Here is a 19,555-nt window from a genome sequence, read left to right as displayed (position 1 = left end):
TGTTATTTTTGGGCAGGGGTATTTCATTTTAACCTTTCTATCTCCAGCACCTAGAACAATGGAGAGCACATAGCAAATGCTTGGCAAATATTTGTAGAACAAATGTGTTCATTTCCTAGTGTCAGCTCTGCCTCAATGCATTTCATTCAATGTTAAGCTTGTTCAGCTCTTGAAATGTCAATCATCCCCAAAGCCAGGCGGCAGTGTTAGACATGGTGATTGCTCTCCTAAGTGCCTTCACTTCCAGCTGGGATCCTGGACCTGGCACTGCAGCCAAGCTACAAATGACCTAATTAGTCCTTTGGTTATTTCCAAAAATTTTGAGAATAATCATGAACTGGGATAGCCAAAAAACTGGGACATGCGGAGTCTGATGAAAGCTGAAATGTTTAGGGTGCCAGATGCAAGTCTTTTAGACAGCATCAATAGTTTCCAAAACAAAGTAGTTTGCATTTTAATTGTTTTCTGGAACTTTTATCAACAAAATATGTTCATTGACTAATCAGATCTTTGTACCAGATTAGAAATTAGCAGTGTGTTGGCCACAGAAATAAGATACAGAATCTTTCTTTCTGGCCCTGCTCTAAAAGAATTTCTGACAGAATTCAGCCAGGTGCTGTGTATCTCTTTCCAGAGTGCAATTTTGGGGCTAACTAACAGTGAGCTGCCCTTGGATCCCATGCTTCTAATCGATGTCAGAGAGTGGATGCTAAAAAGGCAGCCTTCCCAGAGGAATCAGTACTTAATGGAATTTTGACAGGCTTTTAATGCTCTTTTCTAAAGGACCATCTCTTCCTTCAGAGTCACAGTTTGTTGGTGAGTTTGATGGCTGATGTCACAAACAAATGTACTAATACCCTACTGGTATTGTATTTACTCAGGGGAAAAGCCAGGAACAAGACATTCTTTGAACAAGACAACATTCATGGAGTGGCTGATGAATTTAAAGTGTAGCATCACATATTTAAGATAATGAGTGAATGTTTCTTAGAAACTATGCTCAAATCTTTCCAACACTCCTACAGGTGACTAAAACATAATATTGTATAAGAATATCTTCTGGGGGCTCACATGTAATTTTAAATCCCTGAAGAAGCTATTGAAACTCAAAGTATTCATTTACTTGGGCAGAACACAGAAATCTGTGTACAAAAATATAATTGAATAAAATCGATTATATATCAACTTTTATAGATTCTGTAATATGCGATTCTGTCAATGAAGAATAAATGCTGCCTAGTTTTTAGGACAATAACACCAAGATACAGCTCAAGAATCCAAAAGGACAAAATGATTACTGAGCAATACTAGCACTAAAATGGTTAAAGAACATGTGTGCTAACTTTTAAAAAGTATTTAACAATAGAAGAAAGCCAGATCTTCTTTTGATTACTTGTATAAAAGAGGAAAGCTAACAGTTATACTCACTGATGAAAATTTTTCATTTTTTAAACATTGGGTAACTAAACCACTGTGTGGGGCCTATATGTATAGATGCTTACATGGTCCTTATAGAATTGGCTAATACTAGATGAAAAGGATGAAAAGAGAGCCTAGAAAATTAAATGCAAATATCTGGGGTAATCCTACTTTATAGTTATGCATTTTTAACTTCTGCAGTCCTTAAATTAGTTCTTTTCTGTTACAGTTTAAACACTCCAGTAGAGCCCTAATGATTCATTCCACTTAAGTGAAAGCGCCATTCTGTAAAACTATTCTCTAATATAGGTAAATAGTTCTCTACTATATCTGTAAATTCTCTGTATACATTAACTGATAATTTAAATATTGTGCATTGATCTTCAGGATTAGAATTTACTATACCCATCTCAAGGTCTAGAATCACTTTAGCCAGAAGATGAACATATGTTTTGGATGAACACCCCTATTTTTTTCTTTACTACACTAAATGACTATCTGTACAAATATTTCCCCTTTTATTATGTTCTTTTATTCCTTTTCTAGGAGAAGATTAAGGCCTTGGAGGGCTTGAAGCTCAGATATTTTTAGGGGCCCCACAGAAGAAAAAGAATACAGCATTACAAAAAATATGTGAGTGTATATTTATTTCAAAATTTAAAAAATCATAACAAATTACAAATTTTAAAAAGTTAAAAATACTACCAGGATCTCATAATCTAGAAAAATTCCAGTATTTTATTTAACCCTCTGAGACCATTAGCTGCCATGTCTCCTTAGTCTCCATTAATCTGGAACCATTCTTCTGTCTTTGTCTTTTACGACCTTAGCATTTTTAAAGATTCTAGGTCAGTTGTTTTTTGAACCCTCAACCTGGTTTGACTGATAATTTATTTTAAATATTAAAAATAAATGATCACTTTCTTATTGGTGACATTCCAACTGTCTCCTAGTTTATAAATGTTTTTGTTTGATTCTCCCCCCTTAGTACTACAATATTCTTAGTGACTACAATATTTGAGACATGAGTGAGAAGCACACGCAGAGTATTGAGCACGAACTTGGTGCAAAGATGTTACTTAGTGAGTAGTACTTCTCTCTACTCCTATCTTCCTTCTCTCTGTTGCTAAATTTCTTTCACAGTTACAATTTTGCCCAATTTGGCTACTTCCTGCATCACTCCAGGGAAATTGTTTGTTGCTAAAGTCAGCTTTGCTGCTCTCTGGAAGTCTAGGTTCAAACTGAAAGACTTCACTGTGTTCTCAGGCCTTTGATCCTTTGAAAAATACATGCTGTCAGTATCCTACACCTTCCTGGTTTTGGCATTTCTCCCATGATGTTTTCTGTAAGTGTCCAAGATTCTTGCCTTGATTCATTACCTTTCCCTCATTTTCTTGCAACATGCTCTGTTGTGATGAACTGAAGGATCCTGTCCCTAATCATTAGTTTAAACCCTAATCCCCAATGTTATTGCATTAGGAAATGAGGATTTGGAAGGTAATTAGAGTTAGATGAGATCCTGTAGGTGGAGCCCCTATCAGGAGATTAGTGTCCTTACAAGAAGAGAGACAGACACCAGAGCTTCCTCCCTGTGCCATATGAGGATACATGAGAAGGCAGCCTTCTACAAGCCAGGAAGAGGGTCCTTACCAAGAACTGAATTTGTTAGCACCTTGATTTTGGACTTTCCAGTCTTTAGAACTGTGAAAAATGAATGTCTGTCATTTAAGTCACTCAGTCTACAGTATTTTGTTAGAACAGTCTGAGCTAAGACATGTTTTATTTTTTATTTTTTATTTTAATTTTTATTTATTTATGATAGTCACACACACACACAGAGAGAGAGAGAGGCAGAGACATAGGCAGAGGGAGAAGCAGGCTCCATGCACCGGGAGCCCGACGTGGGATTCGATCCCGGGTCTCCAGGATCGCGCCCTGCACCAAAGGCAGGCGCTAAACAGCTGCGCCACCCAGGGATCCCCTGAGACATGTTTTAAATATTTTCAATTATTATTCCATTTTCCTTTCTTTAACCCTGTGCTGTATCTGTCACCATTTAATCCAATAAAAAGAAATTGAAATTGTATTCTTCTCTTTACTTTTTTGTTTTGTTTTGTTTTCTGTACTTTTTCTAATGATGTGCATCATTCTGACCAACAGTCTGGCAATCTCTTTTTGTTATCTCCGTATATGTCCGACATTGATGTTTCTCTTCTTGATGATCTGATATCAACATTTTTTTCACTTTCTCCAGTGACCTAAACTCCTGTCAAATAGTTATTCTCTTGGCTGCAATGCTTGTCAGGTTCCCAATGTGGAGACATTCTTCTCAACTTACTTCATATATTTCAGCCCATGTGAATTTGTCCACATCTGCTTTTTTTTTTTTAAAGATTTTACTCATTTATTCATGAGAGACACAGAGAAAGAAGCAGAGACATAGGCAGAGGGAGAAGCAGCCTCCCTGTGGGGAGCCTGACATGGGACTTCATCCCAGGGCCGCAGGATCATGACTTGAGCCAAAGGCAGACAATCACTGAGCCACCCAGGCATCTCTGCATCTGCTTTTAATGCATACTGAGAACTACTTTCTTAAAAGATTTATTTGTTTATTTGAGAGAGATATAGAGGTAGAGAGGGAGATAAAGAGAGAGAGAAGCATAAGCAGAGGAAGGGCAGAGGGAGAGAATGTCAAGTAGACCTCTCACTGAGCTGAGAGCCTGATGTGGGGCTCAATCTCATGACTCTAAGATCATGGCCTGAACTAAGATCAAAAGTTGGATGCTTAACCACCTGAGCCACCCAGGTGTCCCATGCATACTGAGAAATTTTGGTTGAGAGTACACTTTATGAAAGGATAAAAAGTACCCTTATGAAAGGATACTGTCCCTCCAGGGACAGTAATTACTTGGGTAAGATATACCAAAGATTTGTTCAATTAGATTTGCTGCTCATCTGCTTCTCCACTCTTAACATACATGTGTATATATTTAACTTTTCCTGGAATAAGCTATTTATGTATCAAAGGCCTAGTTACTTATATACTCTCTTGTTCCAAAAGTATATAAAGGAAATCTATAATTTATAATAATACAGAAACTATACAACATAAGATACACACATAATATACACAACATAATTTGGAAATATATGAGACAGGAAAAATATGAAAACACAAAAGTAGGAACATAAAATGAAATCTAAAATGAAGCTAATATAAAAAAATAGAGCATGCCACCTCATAATCTAAATGTAATGTTCTTGATGATTACAGTTCTTCCTGTTTATGGTAACTTAAATGGTCTCTAAATTTCTCTTTGGAGGAATATTCTTTTAATATATTCCATTTATTCATGCTGAAGGCAAATGAAGGCTGACTACTTTCAGTTTTTAAGTCATTCACATAAGTATTACCCTGTCGACCATGTGAGTGAAGGAGAACAAACTCATTGAGAGGAAATTCCTGAGATTCATGTCCCATTTCCCTGGCATAGGGTGCTTAATGAACATATGTAGTGAGATGATACACTATAATACTTGCAAATACCTTTTCCTTTTCTGTGCAAAGATACTTAAATCATATGTAGGAGAATAAAATTGTTATGGCAAGAATGTGAAGAGAAATATCCAGTCAATACTTTGTTTTAAAATTCTAAAGTAACCTCCAGAAGCCACATCAATATAATCATTCTGAAGGTCGAAACTCTTCATTAAAAAAAATAATAATAAATAAATAAATAAATAAACAAACAAACAAATAAATAAATAAATAAATAAATAGCAGGAATATAGGGATGCTTGGGTGGCTCAGTCAGTTAATTGTCTAACTCTTGGTTTCAGTTCAGGTCATGATTTCAGAGTCCTGAGATTAAGCCCCAAGCTGAGCTGAGCTAAGCTGGCCATGGAGCCTGCTTAAGATTCTCTCTCTCCCTCTCCCTTTGCCCCTCCTTCCTCCCTACCGGCACAGATGCATGCTCCCCCTCCCCGCTGCTAAAACAAAACAAAACTACAAGTATTTGAATATAGGGAAAAAATGCTGTTGAAAATAAAAAAAAGTCAAATTATCTGATAGATTTGAAATTAGCATAGAATAAGATGAATATCGCACTGACCCCAGGAAGAGTAGGTAAGCATCATCTAGACTGAGAAGTGGCAAGAATGACTATATGGTCAGTGGGTCTAGCAATAAAGGGATTGAATCTTTTTTTTTAAGATTTTATTTATTTATTCATGAGAGACAGAGAGAGAGGGAGAGAGAGAGAGAGAGAGAGAGGCAGAGACACAGGCAGAGGGAGAAGCTCCATGCAGGGAGACCAATGTGGGACTGGATCCTGGGACTCCAAGATCATGCCCTGGGCTGAAGGTGGCGCTAAACCGCTGAGCCCCCTGGGCTACACCAAAGGATTGGATCTGATTGACCATGTAGGCAGACAAAGTCAGCAATGAGAAGTGTCTCTACATTCATTTGGTACTATTGGGAAGTTAAGCAAAGTTGAGATATCTGTAAGACATCTGCAGATGACCCAATGCCATGGAAGCTAGTTCTATATTTCACTTGTTTTGAGAAGCCATGATAGCTGTGCTGGTTATGCCTAGTGACAGTCATCATCAACAGTGGCCTGAATGTTGCTTATAGATTGTTCATCAGAAGTAGTACCTGCCTGACTTTTAAGAATTGCTGCAAACCATTTGAATCGCCCTCTATGCATATCTCATTTTGAATGTTTCAAGAAATATATAAATCCACAAAACAGAAAACCATGTATTTGGTGCACAGAGAGGAATAAAGGAAAGCCACAAGGTTCTATTGGAATGGATTGTGCTGAATGCTTTACTATGTGTACGGCCCTGTTTCAAAGACAGAAAGAGAGGATCTATTTCATATTACTACAGTATTCTAGAAGCTATGAGGACTAATACAAAGTAGTTTCTATATCTGTCTACAACTTATATAAAGACTTGTTTTCAGCAATGGTGGGTATTTACTGCTCGTATAAACACCAGAGGACATCTCTGCCCTTGTAGAACTTACAGTCTCATAGTGAAGGCACACGTTAAACCAATGGTCAGATTGATTAATGTATAATTCACATTTGCACAAATGTTTGAGAGAAAGTTATGTTTTCCTCTGAAAGTATGTATTAAAGTATTTAGGTTAGAATGGAAAGCTCAAGGAATGTATATGTTTTTTATATGCCATGATCTTATAGAGGAGTTAGAGTGAATTGGGAATAGAAGCCTGGAGGGAACAACGGTGGTCTTGGGGGAGGGGAGAATGTTCCGAACAGAAGAGGGAATCTGAGAAATGGTCTTGCAGTAGAAAGCAAAGTGTTGAGTCTAAGGCTCTGAAAGAACACCACTGTCTGGAACAAGCAGATGATTAGCAAGTGTTGGTAAGTCTTGAAAACTTGTCAGGAGCTGACAGTGCAGGGCCATGTCTTGCCAGGTTAAGGATTTTGGTCTTTATCCAAAAAATTATGTGATGCTACTGTTGGGTTTTAAATATCAGGAATATGGTTATACTTGAATTTTGAAAATATAATTCTATATTTTGCAATTTTTGAAAAACAAATTGGTGGGAGGGGCCAAGATGGATGAGGGCAGATGAATCAGGAGGCTGGATAAAGATTCATGGTGAGAGATACTTTAGCTTAAACTAAGGGGATACATTTAGCTTAGACTAAGGAGATAGACTTAGAGAAAGGTACTGAGGGAGTCTGCAATGGATAACAATGATAGAGGGTCCAAAAGTGGGTTGTAGGTTTATAGCATAAACCACAGGAAATATGGCGACATCAGCAACTTAAGGAAGGAACATTGGAAGATGTCTATCTTCAAGGTATGGGAGGGATCTTAATTATTCTACATATCATCTTACAGTATTTTTTAGGTATCTGAAATATAGATATTTGGCTTTATGGGTCTGGAGCCCACAATGCTCCAGAGGAGAGACAGGAGAGGCCTGCAATAAAGGTATGCATTTTAAAGTCATAGGACAGATGGAAAATGAGGCAGGGCAATGGAAGCATTTCCCTATGGAAAGAGTAAAGAGGAAAAACGGAAACACCAGGGACTTAGGAACTATAAAATTAAGCAAAAAACTTGTCTGTTTGGAAAAGGATATCAGATATCCATGAAATGCCACCATTCATTGATGCTTTATCTCTTACAAGTTTTAACAAATTATTTCTAATGCACCGTAAACTAATATTTCTTTTACATTATTATGCAAACACTTCATTTTTAATATTTGTTGTCTATTATATACTAGTCTTCCCCTAATTTTAATTTAATTATGTGAAGTAAGGAAATATATTTCTATTTATGTACCGTTAATCTCCATGGAATGGTGCTTAAAACTAAATCTTTCAGATGTGAACTTTTAATTTCTCCCTTTAGCACCTATACCATTTTATCCTTCTCTCATGCCAACATTCTGTAGTGATACTTCTTGTTTCTAGTGATGCAACAAAGAAACTATTCTTGCCAGAGCCCATCAAAGGTGCTGCCATCACTGATCTTGCCCCCCTCCCGCTGCCTGTCTATAACTGAGGCTTATTGTTGGCTATTTTGGACACAGTTCCTTAGAGCAAATTTTACCAGCATTACCACTTCTTGCAGAGAAGCTACTTGAACCCATTTTTTGTTGTATTCTTTGCTTTCTCAATATCAGAGTAAGAAAGGTTTTACCTGTTTGTTTGTTTGTTTGTTTTAATAAAGAAGGAGCGTGCATGTGTGCATGAGAGAGAGGGTGGGGGTGAGGAGGTGGGGGAGGGGTAGAGGGACAAAGAGAGAGAGAGAGAGAGAGAGAGAGAGAAGAGAGAGAGAATCTCTAGCAGGCTACATGCCCATCCCAGCATACAGCTGGTTTTGGGGCTTGATCCCAGGACCTTAGGATCACGACCTGAACCAAAATCAAGAATGAGACCCTTAACCTATTGAGCCACCTAGGTGCCCCTGCCTGTGTTTTTATTGAAGACTTTTTGCCCTAAGACTCAAGCAAGAACATCACAGTACTGGCCAGCTACTTACCTTGTAGGATGTTGTACAAGTTGAATTCATGTTCCCATAGAATGACTCCTTTTCAGGAAAGTTTCTCAGACTCTTATATAAATGGACTCTAGGAAAGCTTTCTTTAAAAGTGTTCTAAAAATGGCTGAATCTGGGGATTATTCAGGTTATGATCCAGCTAAGTCAGCAGTTAACTCACTTGCTTGAGATAAAATTTCTTTCTCTTTACTTTTCTACAACTATCCAGTGTTTAAAAATTCAGCAGATTGTGGTTTCTCCTGTAAATTGCCCATTATGAGTAAATGCTAACTTATATATCCTTCAAACTAAAGGCAACCATTGTTTCCCATAGATGTTATATTATAGAATTTATAATTTTTATTATATCTAATTCTATTCCCTCTCTCCCCCGGCCCCAGTATTATGAGGTGACTGTGTGACCTTGTGTACCTTATTAACTTTCCAATGGAAAACTTAATACATGCAGAGGGTAAGCAACTCCAATGTGTCTCTCAAGATCAGAATTTGCATGTAAACAAGTCTCCTATCACTGGAGATTGCCCAGTGCTATCCATATTAGCGTGTCCAGTGACCGAATGCTAACTACAAACACAGAGGTGCTACAGTACAGAACAGAGGTTATTTACTGTGCTTTGAAGAGTGTGGAAATTCTGAAAGATACCACAGGGGCTGCAATAGAACCAGATAAAGAGTCTGGGGATCTGAATTCCTCCTAGCTTCAATAAGAACCGTGATGCTCTGTACTGTTTTGCATGGAGTTCCATATAAGATCCTTTCCCCTCTTTCTCTCTTCCTCCCTTTCACATTGTCTTCTTCCCTTATTGATAGGCCTCTTCCACTCTCCCTCTCTTTAGTTCCTTCTGTCCTCCCTTTCTCACCTCCCTCTTTATCCTCTTTCTTCTTCTCTTATTCATTCCTTCTCTTCCTGAGTTTGGAGAAAAAACTGTAGGACAATAGAATATTAAATGTCAATCACTCCTATTCTCATCATTTAGAATAATCAATCTTTAACATCTTTTCAATTTGCTTTTGAAAGGAACATGTCATAAGGCTGTTAGAGACTCCTTTGCTCTCATGAACTTGACCCACCTCAACACACTCCTCCCCCCAGAAAAGAAACCGTTGTTTATGAGCTGGCATAAACTTTCAGTGTTCTTTTAGTTGTTGCAAAAGAAAAATATGCATAGTCTGTTAAAAAATATTTAAAAGGCCAAAAGTCATCCAGTGGAAATGAGTCTTCCTTCCATCCTTTTCCCTTAATAACTTCTGTGTCTTTTCAGAAGTATTCTGTGCACTTACATATACTCGTGTGTTCATATTTCCAGTTGAATACAGTTGCCATACAGAAATTCTTAAGCACTCTGCTTTCTCACTTATTGTGTCTCAGGGATATTTCTTTATCATCATATATAGATGATAAACTACTAGTTTATGCTAGTTTACACATTGCACATACACACACATATAGATACATACATGTAAGAGCTGTGTTTTACTCTCCAAAATTATATATGACCAAAGTCTTAAAATAAGATTTCATTTGGGAAAAAAAAAGGGTTTATTTTAAAACACACTAGAAAACAAATGGTGCAATAAGAAATGTCAATAAATTAGAAACAGCAGACCTAGGACACAGGCCAGACATTGCCATGTTTTAGTAGTATGATGCTGGGCAAATTACTTAATCTATCAAAATTTCTTTTTTTTTAATATATGAAAAGCTTTTTGTTTATTTGTTTTTTTGCGTGTGTTATTAACACATAAAACATGCACAGATATTAAGTATATATTTTATAAGTTTTGACAAGTGTTAGGATCATGCAACTACCATGTTGATCAATATTAGAATAATTTCATTACTCCAGAACTTTCCTGATGACACTTTTTTGTGAATCCCATCCACCCGCTACCTCTATCTCTCTATCACATAGACTAGTTTGCTTTTTTTATTTTAAAAATATTCATTTATTTGAGAGAAAAAGAGAAAGAGAGAGCATGAGCAGGGAGAGAGGCAGAGGGAGAGGGAGAGTGAATCTCAAGAAGAATCAACATTGAGCTAGGTGGCCTAATCTGAGATCAAGAGTTAAATGCTCAACTAACTGAGCCACCCACGCACACTAGTTTGCTTTTTTAAAAAGAAAATTATATAAATGAAATCATACAATATTTACATAGTTTATGTAAATAATCTTTTGCTCCAGGTGCTTGAAATTCATGTATGCTGTGTGATTAGTAGTTTGTTTCTTTTCTTTGTGTTTCATTGTATAAATATATCATAATTTGTTAATTCATTTTCCTGCAATGATGGACATTTTCAGTTTGGGTATATTATGAACCAAATTGGCACAAGCATTTTCACAAGCCTTTTTATTTTGGAAGGCGGTTGCACTCATTTCTCTTGGATATATATCTAGAAACAGAATTGCAGAATCACAGGTGAGATGTAGGAAATATCTAAGGAATTGCCAAACACTTTGTAAAAGTGGTTATACCATTATACTTTCTCATCAAAAACATGAGGATTTAAGGTGCTTACATTCCCAGAAATATTCCGTATTTTCAAACTTAAAAAGTTAGCTAATGTAGTATTTGTAAGATATTCTCTAATGTTTTTTTAATTTACATTTTCTTGACTATTGATGATGCTGTCTCTATTCATGTGCTTGCTTGTTAGTCATTTGTTTACCTTTTATTGTGAAGTTTCTGTCAAAAGCTTTTGCCCACTTTTTAAATTATTTTTTATTTTTATAAATTTATTTTTATTGGTGTTCAATTTGCCAACATATAGAATAACATCCAGTGCTCATCCCGTCAAGTGCCCCCTCAGTGCCCATCACCCAGTCACCCCCACGCCCTGCCCACCTCCCCTTCCAACACCCTTAGTTCCTTTCCCAGAGTTAGGAGTCTTTCATGTTCTGTCTCCCTTTCTGATATTTCCCACTCGTTTTTTCTCCTTTCCCCTTTATTCCCTTTCACTATTTTTTATATTCCCCAAATGAATGAGATAATATAATGTTTGTCCTTCTCCAATTGACTTATTTCATTCAGCATAATACCCTCCAGTTCCACCCACGTCGAAGCAAATGGTGGGTATTTGTCGTTTCTAATGGCTGAGTAATATTCCACTGTATACATAGACCACATCTTCTTTATCCATTCATCTTTCGATGGACACCGAGGCTCCTTCCACAGTTTGGCTATTGTGGACATTGCTGCTATAAACATCGGGGTGCAAGTGTCCCGGTGTTTCACTGCATCTGTATCTTTGGGGTAAATCCCCAGCAGTGCAATTGCTGGGTTGTAGGGCAGGTCTATTTTAACTCTTTGAGGAACCTCCTCACAGTTTTCCAGAGTGGCTGTACCAGTTCACATTCCCACCAACAGTGTAAGAGGGTTCCCCTTTCTCCACATCCTCTCCAAAATTTGTGGTTTCCTGCTTTGTTAATTTTCCCCATCCTCACTGGTGTGAAGTGGTTTTGCCCACTTTTAAATGGGTGTTGTTTTTATTTGGGGGATATAAGTTATAGTGGTTATGTTATAGATCTAAATCCTTTGACATTCCTGTGTGTTGTATTTTCCTCTTAGTTTGTGGCTCTATTATTTATTTTCTTAGTGGTATCTCTTGATGAACACAAGATTTCATGATGAATACATCCAATTTACTTTTTCTTTTGGTGGTGACCTAAGGAATCATTACCTACTATAGTTGTGAAGACATTGTTCACTATTTTTTTTCTTAGAAGATTTATTGTTTTGACTTTTATGGCAGTCAATAGTCCATTTCAAATTAATATTTAGGTATGGTATGGTATGAATTAGGAATTGATAATTGTTTTCTATAATGCTATCTATCTATTCAAGAATTTTGTGTCTGTGGAAAAGACTTTCCTTTACCTATGGACTTCATGTGGTGACTTTGTGAAAAATCAGTTGAACATATACCTGTGGATTCCTTTCTGTACTCTTTCTTTCTGATTGATCTATTCTTTCAGCATTACCACATTATCTTGATTACTGTTAACTTAAACTTTTAAATCAGGTAGGGTTGCTCCTCCATCTTTCTTTAAACTGGATTTTTAAAATACTCAGTTATTTCATGGATTGAATGAAATAAGCTAAATAATTTAATCTCTCACAAGGAAATATACAAATGTCAGATGTCAGAGTTACGTGAATGGTGCTATAGAATAGTAAAGACCACATATTTATGTCTGTCTTTTTTAATGAACAAAGTCAGATTATCCAAGATAATCTGAGTTTACATCCTTTATCTTCTGCTTGCCAACTGAGAATGCTACTTTGAGGATGTTTCATCTATGTGTCTTTGTCTCAGCATATGTTTGGGATAATAACTGTATCCATCTCACAGGGGAGTTTAAAAGATTAAATTAGTTTAATGATATAAACATTTAGAAAAATACCTGGCACATTATAAATGTTAAATAAATATTTATTATTGCATTAGTTATCCGTTGAACATAGCAACTTTTAAATAGCCTCAAAATTTACTACCTTGAAATTCATTTACTACCTTAAATTTCTGTGGGTCAAGATTCTCAGCAGAGCTTATATTGGTTCCCTGCTTCTCTCACAAATCTGCAATCAAGATGTCAGCTGTGGGTGGAGGGGTCCTTACATATAGGCTTGACTAGGAAAGGAGCTACTTTCAATGTTACTTAGGTGGTTGTTGGCAAGAATCAGCTCCTTAAGGGTTGATGGACTGAAAGTTTCTGTTTATTGCTGCTTGTTGGCCTGGGACTACCACATGGACCTTTTGAGCATAGCATCTTGCTTCATCAAACTGCACAAGCCAAGAAGGCAATAGAGAGAGAACATATGCTAGCAAGATAGAAGTCGCAATCTCTTATAACTTAATCGAAGGGGTGATATCCCATTGTTTTTGCAATATTCCATTGGTTGGAATCAAGTCACTGGGTCCAGCCTACTCAAGGGGAGAAATTATAGAAGGACTGGAATAAGGAGGCAGGAATCCTTGGGAGCCATCTTAAAAGGTTGCTTACCACACTTATCTATACTAACAACTTAAGAACTAGTTAAACTTGTTATTTTCACTATTCTATACAATAATCTTAATGCATAAAAGAGAAACTAGGGACGCCTGGGTGGCTCAGCAGTTGAGCATCTGCCTTTGGCTCAGGGCTTGATCCCGGAGTTCCTGGATCGAGTTCCACATCGGGCTTCCTGCATGGAGCCTGTTTCTCCCTCTGCCTATGTCTCTGCCTCTCTGTCTCTCATGAATAAATAAATAAAATCTTTTAAGAAAAGAGAGAAACTAAATAATTTTATGTAATATCCTTAAACAAATATTACCATATATGTTTAAAGGTTCAATATACATGGTGGAGAGATATATACAGCTGTTAAATTCATATTTAGGAATTGAAGCCCAAAGATAGAGACTATGACTGCTATGCTATTCTATTTTTTTCCCAATTTGGGTTTAGTTGATGGTTTTAGTTTTATATTGTAGCCCTCAGTTAGTATTTAATCAATGACTTTCTATAGTGCATGGTTAATTATTTTCTCATATTTTTATTAAGAAATCATGAAATTTCTTTTCTTTTCTTTCTTTATTTATTTTGCTTCAACTATTGACACACAGGTAGGCTCTATAGCAACAGGCCTGGAGGCAGCTGCAGGAGTGGGGGAAATGGAGGGTGGTGTGCTTGCCTGCAGCAACAGCTGAGCATAGGAACACAAGGGCAGGTGGGAGTGGGGGACACAGGGGGATGGAGAAGCAAGTAAGGGCCTGAGCCAGTGTAACTGGAACCACTGCCCTGGGCTGCGATTCTTGCCAGTGGTCTCTAGACTCGGCCAGGCCAGGGTTGGGAGTTCTCTGCGTATCCATTTTCTATAGGAACCGAATGGAGTACACAGAGGAGGAGAAGCAGGAGCTGTTGCCCTCCATGTTAAAGCTCTGGGGCTTCCAGTCCTGCACCCTTCCCTCGTTGGTTGCTGGGGTGAGGTCACCTGATGTGCAGCCCAGCTCTGGGCCACCTGCACCGAACAGGGTCCTAAAAAAGTCATGTTTTACAGAGGCATTCATCTTCCCTGGCATCCCAGCCCACCAGTGCCACGTGACAACCCCCGAGTGAGCACTGCAAGCATTGCGGGCCTAACGGATGGGTTGGGAGAAGGGGGTGGGACAGGGGCTGGAGGAAGGACTGTGGGGCCCGCCAGGGCACAGGCACCACACGCATGGTATTGGTGAAGCCGGAGCCAGGGCGCCACCCGGTCAGCACAATGACCACATCTCCCTTCTGGAAGAAGCCTCGCGCCTTGCCAACATTCATGGCCAAGTTCCCCCGGAGGTCCCGTCCTCAGCCCACTGGGTCCTCACACACCACAGGGAAGATGCCGCGGTACAGGTGGGCCTGGCGAGCAGTCTTGCTCCCAGGTCACAGCAATGATGGGGCGCGGGGGCGGTATCTCGCCGCCTGGTGAGCGGACCTGCCGGGCTCGGTGAGCACGATTATGGCCCCGCTGCAGCCCTTGAAGGAGGCCTCCAGGGCGCCCGCGGCGGCGGCTTCTGTGGGGTCACTGGTGACGGGCGCCAGGCAGCGGAGTTTCTCAAATAATTGCCAAGTGGTAGATGGCGGCCTCTGCCTCACCGGCAACCAGGGGGTAGTCCCCTGCGGCGGTCTCCCCAGACAGCATGATGCAGTCAGCTCCATCCAGCACTGCGTTGGCCACATCCCTGCCCTCAGCCCGGGGGGGACGAGGCTTCCTGATCAAGCTCTCCAGCATCCGTGTCGCACAGATGACAGGCTTGCCCGCTCGGTTGCGCGGCCCAATCATCACCTTCTGAGCAAGGAAGACCTTCTCTGCAGGGATCTCAATGCCTAGATCGCCTGAAGCCACCAAGATGCCATCGCTGGCTTCCAGGATTTCATCAAACCCCCGAACTCCCTCATGATTCTCAGTTTTGCTGATTATCTTGATGTTCTGCCCTCTCTCCCAGGACCTTCCTGACCTCCTGGACATCAGCCGCCTTGCGGATGAGAGACGCGAACACCCTATCTACGTCCTGCTCCACCCCGAATTTCAGATCCTGGATGTCCTTCCCCGACACAGCAGGCAGGTCCACAGCAGCCCCGGGGAGGTTCACACCCTTCTTGCTCCCCAGGGAGCCGCCGTTCTCCACCTCGTCACCAGGAAGTCAGCACCTTCCTGCTTCACCTGCAGAGAAATAAGCCCATCGTTCACGCAGATCTTGCTGCCCACTTCCACCACCTTGCAGATGTTCTTGTAGTCCAGCCACAGGATGTCCTCGTCACATTTTTCCATGTAGGCATTGTCCAGGGTGATCTTGAGAGTGGCTCCTTTCTTCAGCTCTACCTCTGCAGTCCCGCTGCCTTTGATGAGGTCGGTTCAGATCTCAGGGCTTTGGTGTCCAGGGCCACAGCCACTGGCCTGTAGAGGATGGGGTCAGAAGCGAAGCTTTCTGCGGCTGTGCGCACCTTCTTTTTTTTTTATGAATTTTTTATTTGTTTATGATAGTTACAGAGAGAGAGAGAGAGAGGCAGAGACACAGGCAGAGGGAGAAGCAGGCTCCATGCACCGGGAGCCCGACGTGGGACTCGATCCCGGGTCTCCAGGATCACGCCCTGGGCCAAAGGCAGGCGCCAAACCGCTGCGCCACCCAGGGATCCCTGTGCGCACCTTCCTGATGGTCTCTGCGTGGTACTTGTGAGCTCCATGAGAGAAGTTCAGGCGAGCCACATTCATTCCAGACTTAATCATCTCCTTCAACGTCTCCACCGATCGGGAAGCTGGTCCAATGGTACAGATGATGCCAGTGTTCCGGGCCGTGATGGGTGGGGAGTTGATGTCCAGGCAGAACATGCGTTTGTACTTTAGAATCTTTAAAACTCTCACATAAATGCCACCCTATGCCACAGATTTATTACAGTTTTGTTCTCAACTTGTCATCTAGCACTTCTGTTGTTGATTACTTAGATAGGTTTCATTTCTCTTACCTACAAAAAATAAACAAAGCCAAGGAATTTTTTTTTTTTTTTTTTTACTGCGATGAGCAAGTTTTATTGAACTTTTCTCCTAGGAGGGTTTTTTCTGATAAATGGGAAAATAGACAACATGTGGCAATCTAACTATTATCTCAAAAACTGTAAGCAGAAGAGTTATTTCTTATACTGGAATAAATGCTTCCCATGGACAGAATGCATTATAGCCCAGCATTATGTGTTTCAACAAGCATGCAAGTAAGTTCATCAAGTGGGGAGTATGTTCTGGCCCAGATCTGTGGGCCAGATAATTTTACAGATAAAGGATTTGTGATTCATGATAAGACTGAAACAAACAAATTTTGATTGCAAAATAGCTTCACTGAGTTTGTAATTTGGCATAATCCCAGAATATGGGAATGTGACATTAAATATACATAGAGCATAGCTGTATTTGTTCATTGCAGTAGGGACAGTGATGGCATTTCTTGACAGTAACAGCCAGAATTAATAAGGGTAAAATCATATCTATTTGATAAGTCATTCATTCAACATTAAGATACTTTTTAAAGTAGACCAAGGATACATCATTACACAAAGAGGAAAAAAAATACCCTTGACTTTATGACAAATATATTGTAATTGGAAGAGAGACCCAATGAATAAATAGGTAAAAAGGCAAACAAACGTGTAAGTTAGAAGCTGACTGGCAATATTAAAAAAAAAATAGAGCATTGATCGTGGTATACAGACTCTTGAGGATGAAGGATATAGTTACAACTTTATATCAGGTAATCAAAGAAGCATTATTGTGGTGATGAAAAGCCCTTAATAAAGTCAGAGAGCGAGCCTGTGGATAGCTTTTAGCCACAAGGGATAGCCAGTTCAAAGGCCCTGAGCTGGCAGCTTGCCGAGTGGGTTCGAGGAGTAATATAGAACAGAAAAAGCTAAATAGGAAATAGAGTTGAAATCAGAGCCAAAGAGATAGATGGTGGTTAGAATGTGTGCAGCTGTGAAAATTAGTATAAGGACTTTGACAAGAATGTATTCACATGGCCACTAACCCTCCTGGGAGAGAGACTGGTAAATGTAGTCTTCCTTTGAAAACTGAGGTAGAGTTTGTTGCTGCCACCAGTGAAAAAGTACATTTTGGGATGGGATCAGGGTGTGAGTATGTGGGGGGGATGGAGTTGGGGAAAATTATCTGGCGTGGCTAGACCATAGGATAAAGTAATCTAAGTTTATTCTTTAACCATATGTACTTCTGCTGTCATTGTCTGAAAAATATATTTTCTCTACACCTGCATTTTAGTGTCTTAGATTCCTGGAAAATTTATTCATCATTAATTTTCTATGCTTTATAGTGAACCAGTACATCAACTGTGTAAACATTTACTTAACCATTTTCCTTTCAATAAACATTTTGGTTGTTTTCAGGTTTTGCTAAGACAAACCAGACCTCCATGAACATCTGTATGATGTCTCTTTATGTATATGTGCAAGAGTTTCTCAAGGCTTTATTTCTAGAAGTTGAATATTGGTGTCAGGGGATATGCAGATGTTTGATTTCTACCAAATAATGTCAAATCATTTTCCAAAGTTATTTTGTCAAATTACATTTTACCAACATTCATTCTGCATCCTTACAAACACTTAATATTGTCAGACTTTTAAATATTTTCTGTCTGGTGGGTGTTAGATTGTATTACATTGTGGCTCTAAGACGCATTTTACAAGGACTAATTAGGTTGAGTGTCTTCACATGTGTTTATTAGAACAGATGTATTTTCTCTTTCATGAAATGCTTTTTTAAATTTTCTATTGAATCAATTATTTGTATTTAATATGTAAAAATTCTCTGTAGTTTCTGGGTACCAATATTTGTCAGTTGTTGTTAAAATATTTGTTTTTTCAACTTGCATTTTGTCTGGTAGTGACTTTTGATTAACAGGCATCATTTTTCTCTACCTCATGTTTCGTTTTAAAAGTTTTAATTTTGCTATGTATTTGGTCTTCATGGAAATTATTTTGTATAGTATGTGAGATAGGAATCTCAATTAGTTTTTAAAATAATGTTACCTAATTTTGCTAGCATATTTTTAATAGTCTGTAATTCTCCTATTGGTTGGGAGTGATAGTTCTATAATATATCAATTTGGCATATATCTGTAAATTTGGAGTTGCAGTTAGTTGCAGTCTGTTACACATATAACTTGGTCTGAATTAATATCTATGTACCTATGTCTATCTATATCTATGTATATCTCATGTCAACATATGGCAGAACAATTTCACAATTCTATTCCAGGTGAGACTGGGACCTAGATCTTCCATATGGATTTTAGAGTTGTTATAACAAACAAATAAAAACCCGGAAAAAAATAGCTGGTATAGTGATGAGCCTAATCTTGCCATAATTTGAAATTCATTTAGATAGTCCTTAATGTCTTATAATAAAGTTTTATAATTTTAGTTTTAGTCCTATTATTTTAAATGTTTTAGCATCTTCCATAGCTATGCTATTTTTATTAGTATTATAAATACTATTTTAGTGCTTAATTTCTGATGATTTATATGAAAATTTTATTTATTTTCATATGGTGACTTTAGCCATACTTCCTCATCTTTTTTTATCAACTCCACCTGTCATTTTCTGCTGGTTCTAGGCCCACACTCACCTTTCTATACTTACTCTACTGCTGGAGCTAGATGCTTGAAAAATGCATTTCCCAGAATGCTGTGAGAACCAGGCTATGATTAGGTGCTGCCAAAGGCAAGGCTGTCAGGAAAGGAGAGAGAAGGAAGCTGGGGTAAAGTAGAAGCCACAGGCTTCCACAGGCAACTGCAAACTTTCATAATGGCAACAGCCATAGGAACAATGAATGACTTTAATAAGAAACTGTGGATTCTAGCAAAAGTGGTGGGGGTAACTAGAAGCAAATTCTGGTTCTGTGGTGACTAGATAGTATCTTGGGGCAAAGGCACTTGGGCTCAGAAGAATGTAGACTTTGGCAGGGCTGGAGTCTCCTACAGGAGTGCCCACCACTGGGGTAAATCATCATATCTCTTTCTGGTGTAGTACTTGCTTCCTATAGTTCCTGATTTCCTTCCCTGTCCTG

At 38.9% G+C, this 19,555-nt stretch overlaps 1 pseudogene; it reads right to left on the bottom strand.

Moving 5' to 3' along the window:
- Positions 1-14,495: 14,495 nt before the first annotated feature.
- On the bottom strand, positions 14,496-16,317 carry LOC129499364 (pyruvate kinase PKM-like; annotated as a pseudogene).
- Positions 16,318-19,555: the final 3,238 nt, after the last annotated feature.

The sequence above is a fragment of the Nyctereutes procyonoides genome, unplaced genomic scaffold (assembly GCF_905146905.1).
Source record: "Nyctereutes procyonoides isolate TBG_1078 unplaced genomic scaffold, NYPRO_anot_genome, whole genome shotgun sequence".
In the NCBI taxonomy this organism is placed as follows: domain Eukaryota; kingdom Metazoa; phylum Chordata; class Mammalia; order Carnivora; family Canidae; genus Nyctereutes; species Nyctereutes procyonoides.
This window is presented reverse-complemented; position numbering and strand designations above follow the sequence as displayed.